This window comes from Oreochromis niloticus, unplaced genomic scaffold (assembly GCF_001858045.2).
Source record: "Oreochromis niloticus isolate F11D_XX unplaced genomic scaffold, O_niloticus_UMD_NMBU tig00006606_pilon_6612427-7070595, whole genome shotgun sequence".
NCBI classification, from domain to species: Eukaryota; Metazoa; Chordata; class Actinopteri; order Cichliformes; family Cichlidae; genus Oreochromis; species Oreochromis niloticus.
In genome coordinates this window covers 71,221-89,317 of record NW_020328083.1, presented here as the reverse complement: position 1 = coordinate 89,317, position 18,097 = coordinate 71,221, and the positions used below count along the sequence as shown (strand labels likewise).

Sequence of the window (18,097 nt, the reverse complement as noted above, 5' to 3'; positions counted from 1 at the left end):
GGTCCAGGCAAGCTGAGGAACCACTGGGAGGATGTGGTTCACACAGTCGTTCGTCAGGTCAGCAGAGATATCCCAGTTTATGAACTCAGACCTGAGAAAGCAAAAGGGAGATCAAGAATATTGCATCGCAATCTTCTTCTGCCATGTGACCATCTGCCTGTTGAAACTGAAGTGCGACCACGAACAAGAAAAAGAGCTGTGGAGACAAGTGAGGAAGTGGAACAAGCTGAGGAAGAGGATGACGATGATGAGTACTATCCAGTGTCATCTCAGCAGCCATTTGAGCCACTTTACCCTCCGACACTGAATCCTATGAGCACTGATGAACCAGCCAAACACCTTCAAACAGTGGAAAACATGTCATCTGAGCCAGAGAATGAACATGAAGTACTGAACCAATGTGAACAACTACTTGACCAAGATGAAAATTATGTGGAGGAACCATCAGTGGAGGAACCTGTTCCTGTACCTGTTCCAGACAAACACAGCAGGACCAGTGAGCAAGAGCGTCAGCGACCGAGTAGAGAGCGCAAGCCACCAAAGATCTTCACATATGATCGGCTTGGTTCACCAGCTTGTTATAACCTGAGAACACCATCACATCATACACACTTTATGGTTCCACGGACTGTTCAGGCATACTGCCACTGATAACTGTATGGACTTGAGTGAAAAGAAACATTGTGATCACACACGAAACACATTACTGTACAGAGACAATGTACTTACACTCCACACCAACCACAAGTAAATGGACTGTTTAACACAGAATTCATATTCAAAGTGACTTTTGGACATTGAACTGATTCATATTGTGCTTGCAGCTTAACACACACATCCAAAGCACACCACATGGCTACGGTCACTTGTATCACTTTCATGGACATTTGTCAAAAGAGAGAGTGACTGCTTTGACAAGCTGCACTAAAAGGACTTTGTTTACAAGCCAGCAGCAGACTGTGTTAATGTAACTGCATGGACACTGTAATTCATACAGACTGTATGAGAACACTGAAAGACTTTGGGTAATAACCCACACTAAAGAATGTATGAAAAGAGTTCCAGCTTGTGAAACTATTTTTGTAGAGTACATATAAGGTATAAGAAACAGTTATAGCATGCAATGGTTTATTGTATGTGGTTTTGGTGATATTAATGGTCATAACTCCACGTTTGTGCTAAATGTTACACATTTGGATGTTGAGGACAACATCTATTCTGAGGGGGAGTATGTGGTGGATCATAAATTCATAAATTTGATTAGTTTTGGAGTTGTACATCTCTGTTCCTTACATTTCATGTCATGTCTTTATTAATGTTTTATTTGTTGCTTTGACTGTTTTCGAATAGAATATGCAGTGGGAATATAGAGGGAGATAAGTAGTGAAAGTTCTGTCTGGGTTGATTGTGCGTCGATCCATTGGTAATGCCTCAGGGCTCCAGTAGGTGGGTTCGCGCGCCTCCTTCACTCAATACAGACGAGTGAGAGTGAGAGCTGCGTGTCTGTGCCGTTCTTTCACCTCTCCTCACTATTTCCCCTGTTTAAGGGCACAACACTCACTCAGGTGTAAACTTAACCAGCTGGGTCGAGCTAGCTTGGCATTTTCCTCTGCAAAATCACCATAAACACTGCTGATCATGTGCTCTAATAACTCAACTGTATGTGCTGTAGATGGGTTTCCCTTTTCACTAACAATCATGCCCTTGTCTTATAAAGTGGGAGAGCAACAAGCACACTGGTGACTTCTTATTTTGTCCTGTCACCATTTGTAACTAATTTGTTGACTTTCAGTTATTTTAGTTTCCAATAAAATCTCATTTTTAATCATGTTCTGATGTTATATGGTCTGAATGCAGTCCTGTGTTCTCTGTTGATTTAATTAAGCGGTAAATGCAAAAGTAACAGCATGTTTTATGATGTATTTAATCAATTATAAATGCAACAATGGGAGTGATATGTTGTAACTTTTATTTATCAAATACCAGACAGTTATAAAATACATAATTACATACAGAAAGGATAATCTCCCCCCAACCCTCCCCCTCCCCTGGTAATTGGAAAGTAAATATACTACAGAAAAATGTATCAACCCACACACTTAAAAAAAATAATTAATTAAAAAAAACAGCAAGGTGCTAGTGCTAATCCTTGTAAATTAATATTAATATTAATGGTTACTTGCTCCTCATTCCGAGTAAATACTAGAGTATCTTAAATGAAGTAATCTTTTGAGATGGGACAGCAACTGCCGGTAGAAACAGAAGAGTTTGTGCACAGTTGTATAATAGACTACAAAGAGATTTCTCTAGCTGGTAGTTTTTCTAAGTATTTAAGCAATGGTTTCCAGTGAACAAAGACTCTATCAGACGAGCCTCTGAGGGAAAATTTTATCTTCTCCACTTTTAGGAGTCCTAGAATGTCATGTAAGCAGTCTTTGATTGATGCCAAAATTCAGAAACTTGGGGCATGCCCAAAACATGTCAGTAAGGTTGCAAGGTGTCTGTGAGCATCTATTGCATTTGTCATCAAATTTGTCTGGGTAGAGTTTTGACATTTTTTCTTTACTGTAGTATAGTCTGTGGAGGACTTCAAATTGTATTAATCAAAGTCTGGCACCACTGGATGACCAATGAATGGCCCCTACAGCTCCCTCCCAGAACGACTCAGAGAAGCTCATGTGGAGTTCTGATTCCCATTTCATCTCAGCCCTGTGGAAAAAGATTCACTGGGTGGAGAAACTAGTTTGTAAAGGTAAGCGATGTGGACCTTTAACAGGGTATTAGCTTTAAGAACCACGTCTATTCCGCTGGGAGTTGAGATATGTGGGAATGAAGTTGTGTTTTTTTGCAAAATGTCGCAGCTGGAAATAGTGAAGAGAATCAGATTTATTGAGATTAAAGCGAGAAACAAATTGATCGAAACTTGCAAAAATACCATTTATGTATAAGTCACGCAGACTACAAAGTCCTTTATCTTCTAAAACAGAGAATCTTGAGTCCATCTTCGCTGGAGCGAATAACTGATTGTTGCAAATGGTGGTTGCTAGAGGGAGTGTGAGCCATCCGAAGTGGCGTCTTATTTGTGACCAAATTTTTAATGTTCCAGCAACAACTGGGTTGGAAGATAAGCTTAATGAGGGTGACTGTAAGGCATTGCATGCTAAAGCACGTAACAACGAGGAGCAGGAGGCCACTTCGCTCTGGCACCAATTGGTTTGAGAGGACGTGCACCACGATAATATTTTATGCATGTTGGATGCCCAATAATAACTAATTAGATTGGGCAGCACTAATCCTGCTCTATCCCTATAGAGGAGCGAGCGACTAGCCCTTGGACGTTTGACGGCCCAACTGAAAAATGAAATAGCTTCATTTACAGCTGTAAAAAATGATTTAGGAAGATAAATGGGCAAACACTGAAAAACATTTAGATATCTTGGTAATACGTTCATTTTTATAATTTGAATCCTACCAGCTCGGGACAGCGGTAAGTAGTTCCATCTTTGTAGATCAGACTTAACCTTTGTTATTAGTAAGGTTCTGTATTCGCATTGTTCGCAGAGATGGTGTAATTGCAATGCTGAGACATTTGAACTCTGAGTTGGCTATTTTAAAGGGTGTAGTTGATGTAGGTATGTCTGCAGCCATTTGGTTAATAAGGAAATATTCACTTTTGGAAATGTTAAGCTTGTATCCAGATAGGCGTCCAAAGGAGTCTAATACTGCCAAATGTGAGGGATATTTGATAAAGGATCATTAACATAGAGAAGCAAATCATCTGCATAAAGGGACACCTAATGTTTTATACCCCAACTATCAATCCCTCCGAATCCTTCCACCATCTTTAAAGCTGCTGAGAGTGGTTCAATCACTGATGCAAATAGTAACGGGGATGATGGGCACCCCTGTCTTGTTCCCTGAAAGAGTGAGAATGGAGTGAAGCTTTGATTATTTGTGCAGACAGAGGCACACGGAGAGGAGTAGAGGAGTTTGACCCATGAGACAAAATTATTATTAAAACCAAACTGTCTTAGGGAAAAGAGGAGATAGGCCCACTCTACCCTATCGAAGGCCTTCTCGGCATCAAGAGATATTATGGCTTCTGAATGTTAGAAGATGTTGAAGAGAGGATGACACCGAGAAGTCTTCTTATGTTGGAATGTGAGCGTCTTCCCCTTATAAATCCCGTCTGATCCTCTGAAATAATTGAAGGCATGATCGATTCTAGTCGCCCAGCTAAAATGTTTGCGAGAATTTTTACATCCACTGGGAGGAGTGATATTGGTCAATAGGATGTGCAGTTCAATGGGTCCACATGGGTTCAATGGGAGTGATATGTTTTAACAATATACAGGAACACATATGTGGAGTTCCAGATTACTTACAGATTTTTACTTAAATCTGAGTCCCAATACTCCAAAGGACCTTCACAAATATACAAGTGATGAGTGTTAATAAATGTAATGTATAAAAAAGCAAAACATTGTCTCACATGGTTGATTTCATCATTTCATCATTGTGTCAGACATAAAATCTTAGGCTGCTGACACAACACCTTTATTCTGAAAGTGCCATCATAAACAGATGACAAATTAAAGGAAAAGTGTGTCAGTGAGGTGTGTGTGCATCATGTGCCTCCAGAACAGCTTCAGTGTTTCTTGGCATTGATCGTAAAAATATCTGAAAATCTGATCTGGGGATGAACAGCATTACTTTAGAAAATAGCCACTTTTACTGACTCACAGTGACTTTTCCCTGATATAAATGGACCCTAACATGGCATCAAAGTCCCACAGCCCAACTACACCCTCAGGGTGTGTTATCTTTGTCTGTATACCGAGCTTCTTATTAAATGCACGCACACACCGATCTCTGCTCCGATTCCACTTTATTTCCTATTATCATTTTTTCCTCTGGAGCTTCTTGCTCGCCAGTAGAATACACACATTTCCGCAACACAGTGCCATCTAGCGGCTGATGCAAACATAGGTCAACATGTTACATCTCCCTTCTTAAAAAAACAACAAAGCAACTCAGGCTTGTAAAATTTGTAAGGCAACTGAAATTACGGGAATAACATCCTGAGTAACATCCATTAATAACATAGCATTCGGCTCAATACTGGCTACATCATTACCATAATAAACAGATGCATTTAGTGACATCATTGAAACAACAAACATGTGAACAGCCTTTTTTTTTCTTCTTCTTAGGGCAGCGATCCGCCTGCACCCTTTACAATATTACAGGTCCAGAACCTGTCTTGGTTTAGTAACACGCCCATATCGAGTTGTGTATCCGGGTGTTGTAATATCTTTATCAGGGGGCTCCACAGGCGGGGGCTGAGAAACCACAGCGCTGTCATTGCTGTTGACTGTTGGTTGAATGAACTCCTCACTTCCTACGCTGTTTCTGCTTTCGCGGAGGTGTCGGCGGTTACGGCGATAAACTTGTCCTGTATCTGTGGTTATGTTGTAGCTTCTGGATGTGTCGGCACAACGTGTGACCACAGCTGGTTTCCAGGAACCATCTTGTTGCCGGAACCGGACCGGTGTGCCAGGATATAGTTGAGGCAGAGGTCGGGCTGCTCTGTTGAAATAAGTCTGCTGGCGCTGCTGGCAGACTTCTCTCCTCTCACGCACTGTTTGCTGGCAAACTACTTGGGGTTCCAGCTGTTTTGGTGTTGCAGGGAGGATGGAGCGGAGTCTCCGGCTCATGAGTAGTTGTGCAGGCGACTTTAAGTTGTCCACAGGGGTGTTCCGGTATTCTAATAGGCTCAAGTAGGGATCCTTATATTCAGCTTTGGCCTTGTCCAGTAGTTTTTTTGCTGTCTGGACCGTCTTTTCGGCTAGGCCGTTGCTCTGTGGGTAATGGGGGCTAGTAGTGGTGTGGGTGAAACTCCATGACTTTGCGAACTGTTGGAACTTACTTGAAGCATAGCACGGGCCGTTGTCACTAATCACTGACTCTGGAATACCATGCCTGGCCATGGCTGACTTTAGTTTGTGGATCACTGCTTCCGCAGTGCAGCTGTGCAGTCTTTCCAACTCGAAGAATCTACTGTAGTAATCTACGATGATGATGTAGTCTTCCGAGTTCCAAGTGAACAGATCGGTGGCTATGACCGGCCACGGTCGCTCTGGTATTGCATGTGACAGAAGGGGTTCCTTGGGGTTAGCAGTTTGTCTCTCCTGGCATGTGCTGCAGGCTCCGACTGCTTCCTCAATCTGCTTTCCCATGCCTGGCCAAAACAGAAGGTCTCTGGCTCTGTTTTTACTCTTTTCTATGCCCATATGGCTGGAATGAATCCGGTCTATCATGTCCTTTCTGAGCCTTTTTGGGATGATCATTTTCTCACCTTTAAACATGATCCCGTCTATCAGTGAGATCTCATCCCTGTGGTTCCAAAACTCCTGGATGTCAGGCGGACATTGAGACCTTTTATCCGGCCATCCACTCAATGTGGTCCTTCTCAGAGTGTTGAGCTGAGGGTCCTGGGCTGTTTCGTTTCTTATCTCTGAGAGTCTCTGATCGCTGACAGGCATGTTGCTGAGGACTGAGTGGATCTGCGCATCCATCCCGTCACATAGTGATTTATCGTGGAACTCTATGGATTTCCGGGAGAGCGTGTCGGCTACCGGGATGTCTTTCCCTGGCTTGTGGATGATGCTGATGTTGTACTTTTGCAGCTGTAGTATCATCCTCTGTAGCCGTGGTGGTGCTGATGCTAGTGGTTTTTTGAGTATGGACTCTAGTGGCTTGTGGTCCGATTCAATGGTCACATGTCGACCGTACATGTACTCGTGGAACCGCTTGCAGCCGAAGAGAACAGCATACAGCTCTTTTTCTATTTGGGCATAGTTCTGCTCAGTGCTGTTAAGTGACTTGGATGCGTAGGCGATTGGCTTGCCGTCCTGCAGCATCACAGCACCGAGGCCACTTTTGGATGCGTCAACCTGGAGTCGTAGCGCTTTCTTGGGGTTGAAGAAGGAGAGAACTGGGCCTGGTTCTCTAGTGATCAGCTCCTTCATTTGTTGAAAGGATCTGTCATGGTTCTTGTCCCATACAAACTCGCTGTCCTGCTTTAACAGCTGGCGGAGCGGCGCGTTTATCTCTGACAGGTGTGGGGCAAATCTTGCTAAATAATTAACCATCCCCAGCACTGTTTCCAGTTCTGCCCTGTTCTGTGGGGGCGCCATGTCTTGGACTGCTTTTACTTTTTGTGGATCTGGTTTTAGTCCTTCGTGTGACAATGTGCGACCGAAGTAACTGACCTCTTTGACGCAGATGGTGCACTTGTCAGGGTTCAGTTTTACACCTCTCTCCCTGCTGCGCTGCAGCATGGCCCTCAAGTTGTCGTCATGCTCCTGTTTGGTTGCTCCGAAGACCAACACATCGTCCACAATGGCTGCCACGCCCCTCAGGCCCTCGTAGGTCTCATCCACACGTCGCTGGAATTCATCCTGGGCTGAGATTATGCCGAAAGGCAGCCTGAGGAAGCGGTACCTGCCAAACACAGTATTAAATGTGGTTAACAGAGATGATTCGTGGCTTAGCTTAATGGCCCAATAGCCTGATCTGGCGTCCAAAACACTAAAATACTTGGCCCCAGCAAGTTTTGTGGTGACATCCTCCAAGGTGGGTAGAGGGTAATGGGGTCTTTGTATAGCCTTGTTGAGGGGTCTGGGGTCCAGACATACTCTGAGTCTGCCTGTCTTGGGTTTTTCCACGACAACAAGTGCATTCACCCAGTCCGTAGGATCTGTGACCTTGCATATGATTTGATTCCTTTCCATGCTGTCAAGCTCGTCTTTGAGTCGGGCTCGCAGAGCGATGGGAATCCGACGAGGTGGGCTGACTGTGGGTGCGACGTCTGGGTTTACATGGAAACTGCATTCACCAGGAAATTCTCCTATCCCTTTAAATACATCAGCATACTCGTCTAGTATTGCCTGCGAACTGTTGGTTGTCTTGTTTCTTTCCTCCGTCACTGCCATCACGATCCTGACCAGGTTAAGGTCACGGCAAGCTTTCATTGCTAATACAGGTGGGGCGCTTGTGTTAACAACATGGAACTCCAACGTGCGGGTTTTGTCTTTGTGTTTGCATTTTAGCTGGCATTTCCCTTCCACGCTGAGTGAGTGTCCCCCGTAATCTGTGAGCTTGTGTGTGACAGGCTTCAGTGCCACATGTGGGAAGAGTGTCTGGAACATGTTGGCTGGAATTGTGTTTGCTTGTGCCCCAGTGTCAACTTTAAACCTCACTGCCTGTGGGGGGAAACCAAGTTGCATGTCTGCATATGCTTGCTCATCATGTCTTCCTTCATTTTCTATGGTGATGCTATCAATGTAGAAACAGTCTTGCTCCTCATCTGTGTCCTCAGTTGTCACTTCTATGTTCTCTCTCACAGTGTGTACTGATTTGAGGTGGGCTTTTGCCTGCGAAGGGAGTTTTGACCTGCATGCTCTTGCAAAATGGTTCATTTTCTTGCATTTTGCACATTGCTTCCCTTTTGCTGGGCAGATGTCTTTATTAGTGTGTTGTCCGGCACAATAGCTGCATGCTTTTAGCGTTACATTAGCGTGTCCTTTTGGTTTCACGCTTCTTGTTTCATTTTCTTGTCTGTGCGGTTTCCTGCCGATGGCGTGCACAGTTTCTTGGCCCCTGGGGTGGCCCATAGATCTTAGCTGTTGCTTTGCTAGCTCGTGTGATCGTGCTATATCTATAGCTTTCTCTAGCGTGAGGTCTGCGCCTTGGCTGAGTAGCTTTTCTCGGACGTGTGGCGAGTTAGTGGCAAATACGATGCGATCCCTGACCATTTCATCTGTATTTGGGTACCCACAGTCTTTAGCAAGCAGTTTCAGTTCTGTAATAAACTGTTCAAACGCCTCATTTTCACCCTGCATCTTTTCATGGAACTTATATCTGGCGTAGATTGGGTTAGCTTTCGGTGTGATATAATCAGTGTACTTATCGTAGTACGTCTGAAGCTTTCGGGAGTCGTCTGCAGTGAGCGTCCACGTGTTGTAGACGTCCCGTCCTTTCTCACCGACCCATAGAAGAAGGTAGCTGCATTTGTCTGCCTCCTCCTTCCCCCGAAGAGGACCAGCGAACATTAGCTCGGCGTGCTGCTTAAAACGCCGCCATGCCTCGGGCAGGTTGCTAGAGTCCCAATCCATGCGCGGTGTGGGAACGCCGTAAGCCTCCATGTCTGCGCTGTCCGACGGCGAGGGATTGCGTAGAAAACCGCTACTCTGACACCATGTGTTATCTTTGTCTGTATACCGAGCTTCTTATTAAATGCACGCACACACCGATCTCTGTTCCGATTCCACTTTATTTCCTATTATCATTTTTTCCTCTGGAGCTTCTTGCTCGCCAGTAGAATACACACATTTCCGCAACACAGTGCCATCTAGCGGCTGATGCAAACATAGGTCAACATGTTACACAGGGTAGAGGTCAAAGGTCAGGACATACACGCCTATCATGACGCCATTTACATAATTCTCATTCTGCACAAAAAAGCCTGAAGAACAGTTTGTTTTGATTTATTCAGATGCAGTTTAAGTGCTCCTAGCTTATATAGTTACACTTCAAACAGATTTACTCTATGAAGCACTCTTGCTGCTTCCTCACCTGCTGGAGAAAAAGGACATTAGATTCATCTCCAAACCAGCACATGTGGGTATTAAATGAACTGAAAGAAGAAAAAAAACATTAGAAAAATGGACAGTTAAACGTTTTTTTGCAGGGGGTCAATAATGGTGGTGTGAGAGGACTTTAGAGTTTTTAAAGGAAACAGAAATTCTGCAGCGTCTCTGAGGCTGAAAGACAAACAGTATTTGGAGTCTGCTGTTACCATTCCAGCTGTGTAGGTGGCAGTAATACAACTTTATACTGGTTCTCAGCCACTAATGAAAAAGAAGAAGTGAACATTTACAGCTCTTCACAGCTTACTGTTATTAGTGTATTTTTCTTATTTGATCAGCAATAATTCAGTTCATTAAAGTGTTTGAAATTAGCTGAATGACTGAATCACAGTTGAAAGGTTTTGTTTGTTGACCCTGAGTGTGATTATTGTGCTGCTGTTACAGCCCCATTTCTGTTTTACTTCTCAGCACTGCCATCATGTGTCTGAATACACTGTGCACAGTCAAATGTAATAACCTCAGTGAAAGATCTGATAACATTTAATGTCGTTGATCAGCAGGGCAGGCTGTTTTTGACCTGTTTGCATTTTTGAATAAAACTCTTGAAATTCTTTGCAAATGGAAAATGTCATTTATTTGTGATGTAAAACTTTTAAAGCACTGAAAGGAAAATCTAATAAATTCAGATCTGCAAAGAAATGCATTCATTATGTTTTATTCAAGAGGCAATATCAGAGAGTATTACAAAATTAATCTTCTTCTTATTATTGTATATATTATGTATTTTATCTATCTTTTCCTCTGTCTCTCCTGCTGCTTTGAGCATGTACATGACAAAAGAATTTCCCTTGGGATAAATAAAGTTATTCTTATTCTTAAACTGCAAACAATAATGTCTTTACTCTTCTGACTGGCCCACATGTGTGTGAAAGACTGTTGGTGGTCACCATCTATTCTCCCACAGGCTTATTTTTATCCACTGACAGGCCTCATGGTTTCTGGTTGAGCCACCATGAACAGAGGAAATGCAGCCTGTGGTTTCAGCCTGAAGTCTTCAGTGTAGCTGATGTTGTGTTTCATGTTATCAGCTCACAGTAGAGAGTTAAGATAAGACTTTATTGATCCCACGGCAGAGAAATGTGTGCATTACCAAAGCTCAGGTACAGACAGCAGAAGAATACAAAGGATAGAATATAAGAATATAAAGATTATAAAGAATATAAAGTCAAGAAATACAAAATAACTAAGATGATGCACTATATACAACGGTAGCTGAGGTTCTATGTACACACATGCACAGTATGTGTTATGGATAGAGCGTTGTGGAAATATGCAAGTAATACATTTCAACTATTCTGCTGCTACTATTACTATATAAGTGATAGATATCTATAAGTATCTATAAATATAGACATGTGCATGCAAGCACATGTAAAAATACACATGCATCCATACACACTAAATCTACATATCTATATATATATATCTATACGCAAACACACACACATATTGGTTAACAAGGAACGCAGACAAAGAGCACAGTGGAAATTTGACCTGTCTGCATGACACATGTTTATATGATGAGCCTGTACTGGAATAACAGTGATAATTATCAATGCTACATTAAGTATCTCAACACTGTGTGAAAACAGACAAAAGTAGCATCACTGTGGTGATGACAGAGTATGTGGGCATCAAGAGAAGCTGTGAAAAGTTGTTCTCATGCTGAAAAGCAGAAAAGAGTCTCTGCATGAACATGCTGTAAATATTCATTTATCTATATAAAAGAGTCTCTCGCTAAAGAAAGAGATTATTTAGTAAATTCAACATCATCGTTCTTCACTGGCAAAAAATCTGTAAATGAAACCATTATTTGCACCAAAGTTAATTTATTCAAAGCTAATAACTGAAAACAAAATTACATTTCTTCATATTTTTGCTCAGTGTTTAAGAAAGGTTTTATGTTCCACACACTGTGGGAAATACTGTGTTAATATTTGTGTGTGGTATAACTGTTAGTGATGACATAGCTGCAGGCTTTTCTCTACCATCTCTGCACTTAGAAAAAACAGTGACTTCATTTTTTCCATCTGCCTGCAGAACTAAAATGAGGAAGAACAATTAAAGCTAGATATGAGCTGCCTTCCAGATCACATGCTTTAGCCCTGATAGCTGACAGCACAGGCAGATGATGAGGAGACTGTGAGACGTTAAACAGGCAGAATACAGAGCTCAGAGTTTTAAAAGATCAGCGTTCTGGTTTGTTGTTCTCAACGCTTCTTAAAACATGAGAAAATATTTACTGACCAGTTTTTTCATTGAAGCCCTTCATTTCACTATAAATAACACCTTGGTGTGTAAATTGTGCTTTGATTGCTAATTTACTGTTTATAGTTATTAATGTGAAAAAGAAATGAAAAAGGACGACGAGTCGGTCCTTTTATGTGCAGGTAAACGAGGATGGAGAACAAGTGTGTCACCCTGAGCTGCCTGTACCAGCTGTGTGTGTGTGTGTGTGTGTGTGTGTGTGTGTGTGTGTGTGTGTGTGTGTGTGTGTGTGTTCCAAACTTAAAGCTCCTTTTTGTAACAATTATATCTGGAGGTACAGAACAACTTTTACAACCACAAGGCAGAACGGTGCTCTTAAGATGAGGCGAATCTATGACACCATGAATATATCAAAATGCTGGCTGAGAAGATGACTCTCAGTCTGCAGAAGAAGAAAACTCCAGCAGGATCCACAGGACACGACAACAAAGACAAAACTATGACCTGCAACGTGTGTCACTAAGCAACAGAGCACCTTTGTATATCACAGAGAAAGGTAGGAACACAAAACAGGAAGAAGCTTAAATGTTTGCAGTGGACAGGAAATGTGAACACGTCACACAACTGCTGTGGTCAAAGCTACAGGAGCTGTTTGAGGTTGGTGTAAAAGGAAGGAAGCACAGAGAGGTGATAGAAGGAGGAGCTGAATATAAACTCTGGTCTTATCTACATTAAGTGCAGCTTCTCTTTGTTCTGCATTTATTATCAATGCAAAGTCGAACACTTTGAGATTAGATGCAGATCAGCGTGCAGGGCTGGACGTGAGGATGGGGCACTCTTTGCTCTGTTTGCTGGGGTTATTCTGTGAGTACAATACACACCTTTACTGTTTGAATGGCAGCGATGAAGGAAAATGTTTCTCACTGGTGACAATTACAGTGTATCACTGCTTTAACCTGTTTACCTGACAGCTTCAGCACAGCAGACGACTGTTTAAACTGTTGCATACATTACATTTACTGTTCACACTATTTAAACATTGTTTGACTTTTAATGTTTTTTTTAAAGATTTCTTCATGTTTCCAGCCTGTTTGACAGCTGATTGAAACACATAAATTCGGTGATGAGTAATAACTGTGCAATCTGAAGATTTACCTTTAAAAAACAACCTCATTTTATATATTTATTGTATTGATTTTGTCAGTTGTATAATGTCTGATGATGCTTCATTCATTATTTTAGTGCTCAGTACAGTCATCCATGGAAACACTGAAGGTGAGAAATGTTTTTCTTCCATTTATATCATATGTGTTGATCTTAACTAGTATTTAGCTTCTCCTGTGTTGCTCTAAATGACGTCCTCTGTGTTATATTTTGTATCATAAACCAAACATTTCATTGAGATTATTGGTTAAAATGTTAATATAACCATGTTAAGTGTGTGAGCACTCAAACACACACCCACGATACAAACTGTATGTTTACTGAAGAGCTGTGGCTTCATACATGTGGATTTTCTTTTCATGTTTATCTGATCTGAAAATATCAACAGTGTGTGTAGTGCAGATTATCTCACTGAGTTATGTTGTTGGCATGTATGCTGGATTATATAGTGGGATTTTTTTTGATTACCTCTTGGAGTTATAAAACACTGATGACAAATTAAAGGAAAATCCAATATCAAACATGGTAACCAAATGCTGCTCTGAGCTCAGCATAGAGTTTGTTACCTTCATCCCTCATTTGGTGTTTTGATTGGAAGCTGTCTAACACGTCACTCCAAAAGTCTGTGTAGATGTTCAGTGTGTTGAATTGTGTGGCTGCAACTCCAACTCCAACAGATGACTCACATTATTTAAAATTTGCATCAAACATTCAGAGCATCAATTTTATACTTTTGATCTTTTTCTAAATGACAGAACTTGGAGTGAAGGCCACTCTGACAGCAGACAGATTAACCATACCAGCAGGGGGCAGTGTGACACTGACCTGTGATGTAAAACACTCTGCTGACTTTGAATATGAGTGGTTCAGAGAACCCCGTTTTGACTCTAATCAGAAGACCGCAGTAGCTGGTGAATAAAAGAGAGAACTTATGACCTCTGAAGGCGGCATCTACAGCTGCAGAGGACGTATAAAAGGGACAAATTCATTCACAGAAGAAAGTGATTATGTCATCATTCAGGAAACTGGTGAGTTTAACATTTTAATCTGGATTAAAACAGTTTGGGTTCTTCAAAGTTTGAGAAAACTCTCTCTAAAAAACTGGTAATGTAAAACGTGAATGATGTGACCTCATCTTTTCTCTACCACGAATAATTATTTTTAAATATGTGAAATCTCTTAATGCAGCGTTTGTGACCTTTAAATTGTCTCAGAAAATTTTGTTCTACATTTTGTATTTAATTAGTGGATAAATCATTGAACCTAATACAGCTGATTAAAGTTATTGATCTGAACTGTGCAGAAAAGAAAACATCAAACTTCTTCATCCTGTAATGTGATGAAAGATGAGGACACACACACACACACACACACACACACACACACACACACTGATTTGTGATTTGTGTTTCAGCTTCATCTGTAATCTGTTTGTTTGTTTTAAATATTGAGTGAGATTATAAACCTGTCTTCAGACGAGTGTTAGTGTTTTTCTTTGATATGCCATCAAAAACATTTTCACTGTAGAACTGTGTGATAATATTTCAGCTAAAGGTGTGGAGGAAGAATTTCAACAAAGTTACTCTGAATACAACAGATTCATAACGATGGAGAAGATCTGTGGTGAAATAAAATTAAAGGAGGATGTTTGGAGGAACAGAACAACTTAAACTACCACAAGTCAGAATGATGCTCTTAGGATGAGGTGAATCTATGGCACCATGAATAGTCCTGAATATGTTAAAACACCAGCGAGAGGGAAGTAAAACTCAACATAAGACACAAGAAACAAATGACTAAATAAAATGTTACATTAAAATTACCACAATAAAACAGGAAGTGTAGATTAATAACTAAACAGGGAAACAGACACAGTAATAAAGTTAACAAATGGGAACTGACACAGGAGGATGAGACAGGAAACACTGATGGAACAAATGAAACTCTGAGACTAAATTATAAGAAGAACTAAAGGCTCTAAAAATGCTCAAAAATAAATAGAGATCTTTTTTTAAAACTGCAAACATGAACAAACAAAGAATTCAACCTCAAAAAACTCAGAAACACAAAGTCAGAACCAGGATCACGACACACTCCAGACTTATATCCTCTTTAGATTCATCAAATATTCTCACAATTGATGTTTTTATGGTAAAACTTGAAATTAGAAGCTCTCTAATATGTAACTCTACTAACTTTTAGTTGTGTTGTGATATTTTTTCACTTTAATTTACATCAAATGTTTTTGGTTTTTTTTTTTGTTTTTTTGTATTTCTTTATTACAGGACATGGAGTGAAGGTCACTGTAACAGCAGACAACACAACCATACCAGCAGGGGGCAGTGTGACACTGACCTGTGATGTGAAACACTCTGCTGACTTAAAATATGAGTGGGTCAGAGAAACCTCATCTGCAGTGAAGTCCACAGAAGCTGTTGGATCAGATAAAGTGATCAGGATGTCTAAAGGAGGAAAATACCAATGCAGAGGATGGAGAACAGACATAACTTCACTCATAGCACAAAGTGACCCAGTCATCATTCAGGAAACTGGTGAGTTTAAACATTTAATCTGAAAGTAATTTATGGACCTGTCAAGCATCTAATAAGGGCTAATAAAACTGTTGTAGTTTTGTCAAAATTTCAACAGCTGTCGAATTTCTCATAATAATAATAATAACAACAATAACATCTTGTAGCTAATCAGTTAGAAATTTAATGTATAGTTCAGTGATTCATAAACACGTTTTTATGTAAATACAAAAAAAATCCTGTGATAAACTGATGGCATGAGCTGTAGCTGACCAATGAGAAACAGCTGGATTAATCACCTAATAATGACATTGTTCAGGCAGAGGGATACAATAAATATATATGAGATTCTATAAGAAAGAAAAATATCTGAGAAAATATGTTAAAAACAAACATTGCTGTGGTTAATCAGCCAACACTGATCAGCCAGACACACATTACAAGCTGAGGCAGGACCAAAGAAACGGGTGATGCATTAATGCAGCGTCCAAACACCTCCCATCCCCTGGAGGAGCAGCTGGCCCAACAATCAGGAGGTTTCTGGGGATCTGCTTTTAATTATAGAGCCAACAAGCAAACACAATATTAGCTATTACAATATTTATTCCTCATGACGAGGCACAAGCACTATTTATGGGGGTACCGGCAATCTACTGTTGTGGGTTAGTACCAGTTTTCTTAAAGTTATTCAGATTTGTTGCCCACTTTGCAAAAAGAGGGATTAGGGTAGCATGACCACACCTGAAGACGACCATGAAGAGTTAAGTGTCAGATGTTATGACCCACACTGTCAGTCAACCTGAGCCGACAGAGCAGGAGGGGTCCAGCAAACTGTATCAGCAGAAAAGGACAAAACTCACAGAAGGACCACAAAGAGGCCCCGGGGCCCATGATGATCACGTAATTATTAACGGGCCCAACCAGGGATTAGTAAAGCGCTCTAAATACAGCCAGGTGTGTAAAGACTTTCATATCCTGAAAGCAGACATTTTTATCTGTGACGACCGAATAATAATAATAATAATAATAACAATAGTAATAATAATAATGATAATAATAATAATAATAATAATGACTGACACGTGTGTGGTTTGCTATTTTCAGGTGTGTACTACAGATGTGAGCAGCACGTGTGTTTTCTGTATATTTTGCAGTTACTGGGTGATCAGACCTCTGTACTGGTGTTAGTGACTCAGTCCTGGTAGAAAACTGGTCACAGGTTTCACTGACTGCACACAGACACTCAGACATGGCAAAACTCCTGATAAGCTAAGACATGGTCACAACCTGTGAAGCAATGAATTCTTTAAACATTTCATTGATACAATAATGGTGCAAATAATGTGTGAAATTCACATGTATAAATCACCAATCTTAGCCAAGGTAATGAAAGTTTTACTTTAACTTTCTTTCTGAAAATAATTCATATTTATTTACCGCATCCCTCCACCTGAACAATGTCATCATAAGGTGATAAACACAGCCATGTTTCAGGGGAGGGGCACCAGGTCAGGGCTTGGCCTTTCCTGTCAGTAGATTTAGAGTCAGTCAGGTGAAAACATCCAGTTTCCCACTCCGACATCTCCGTTCTGGGTATCAGGCTCCCAGCCTTCACCACTGCATGATTGTGATTTGGTATAAAACTATGTTCGTTTTATTATCCCCCATAAATGACCTGACAGGTGGGCCATAAATGACTTTTTCATATAAATGATCATCACCTTGAGCTCCATTCTGAAAATAAATATGGAAATAATAGTGAATGTTTTCATTAATGCAGTGTTTGCTCACCTTTCCTTGTTACTGGAAACCACTTCATCCTCTTTTATATATTTGAATCAGTGGATAAATGCTTGAAATGAGTTCAGCTGTTTTAAAGTTATTGATCTGAACAGAAAGGTGAACATAAAACATTCATTTCAGATTTCTGCATCTGTTTTTGTTCTGTTAGGATTTCAAGCTGCAAACTTCTGACTCTTGTTAATCGGCCTTTTTATAGAAAATATTTTTCTTTTCAGTTTTCAATCAGCCAGCAGGAGGAGATTCAGCTACAGGGATGATCAAAATGTTCATTCCCTTTGTGTCCTAACTGAGAAATTTTGCTGTGGAAAGTTTCCAACAGGATCGATGTGAAACTGCAGCACAGCTGGTCTCAGATATTCACTGGTGAGACAATCACTCTCAGATGTGAGATTCAGGGAGGTGAAGGAAAGGTGTGGAAATATGAATGGACAGCACCCAACACAAACAGCCCTCCAACATCCAGTGAATACAGGATCAGCAGAGTTTCAGTGTCCCACAGTGGAGACTACAGATGTCGGGGTAGCAGTGACTATCTCTTAACAGGATGGAGTGATGCCTTCACACTGACAGTTTCATGTAAGCTGCTCTACAATTCAAACTGAAGTTTTCTGTTTTCATTTCTACGTCTGTTTAAACTCAACATCAAGAAACAATTCAGACCCTCCAAGAAACTCACTG

The 18,097-nt window shown here is 40.9% G+C and overlaps 2 long non-coding RNA genes across 2 annotated transcripts; both read left to right on the top strand.

Moving 5' to 3' along the window:
- The first annotated feature begins 12,303 nt into the window (after positions 1-12,303).
- On the top strand, positions 12,304-13,954 carry LOC109199666 (uncharacterized). Its single transcript, XR_003218098.1, has 3 exons — positions 12,304-12,785; positions 13,164-13,196; positions 13,841-13,954. It is a non-coding gene; the product is annotated as an uncharacterized LOC109199666 (long non-coding RNA).
- An 82-nt stretch (positions 13,955-14,036) lies between these two features.
- On the top strand, positions 14,037-17,853 carry LOC112845296 (uncharacterized). Its single transcript, XR_003218101.1, has 2 exons — positions 14,037-14,113; positions 17,729-17,853. It is a non-coding gene; the product is annotated as an uncharacterized LOC112845296 (long non-coding RNA).
- The last annotated feature ends 244 nt before the right edge of the window (positions 17,854-18,097 follow it).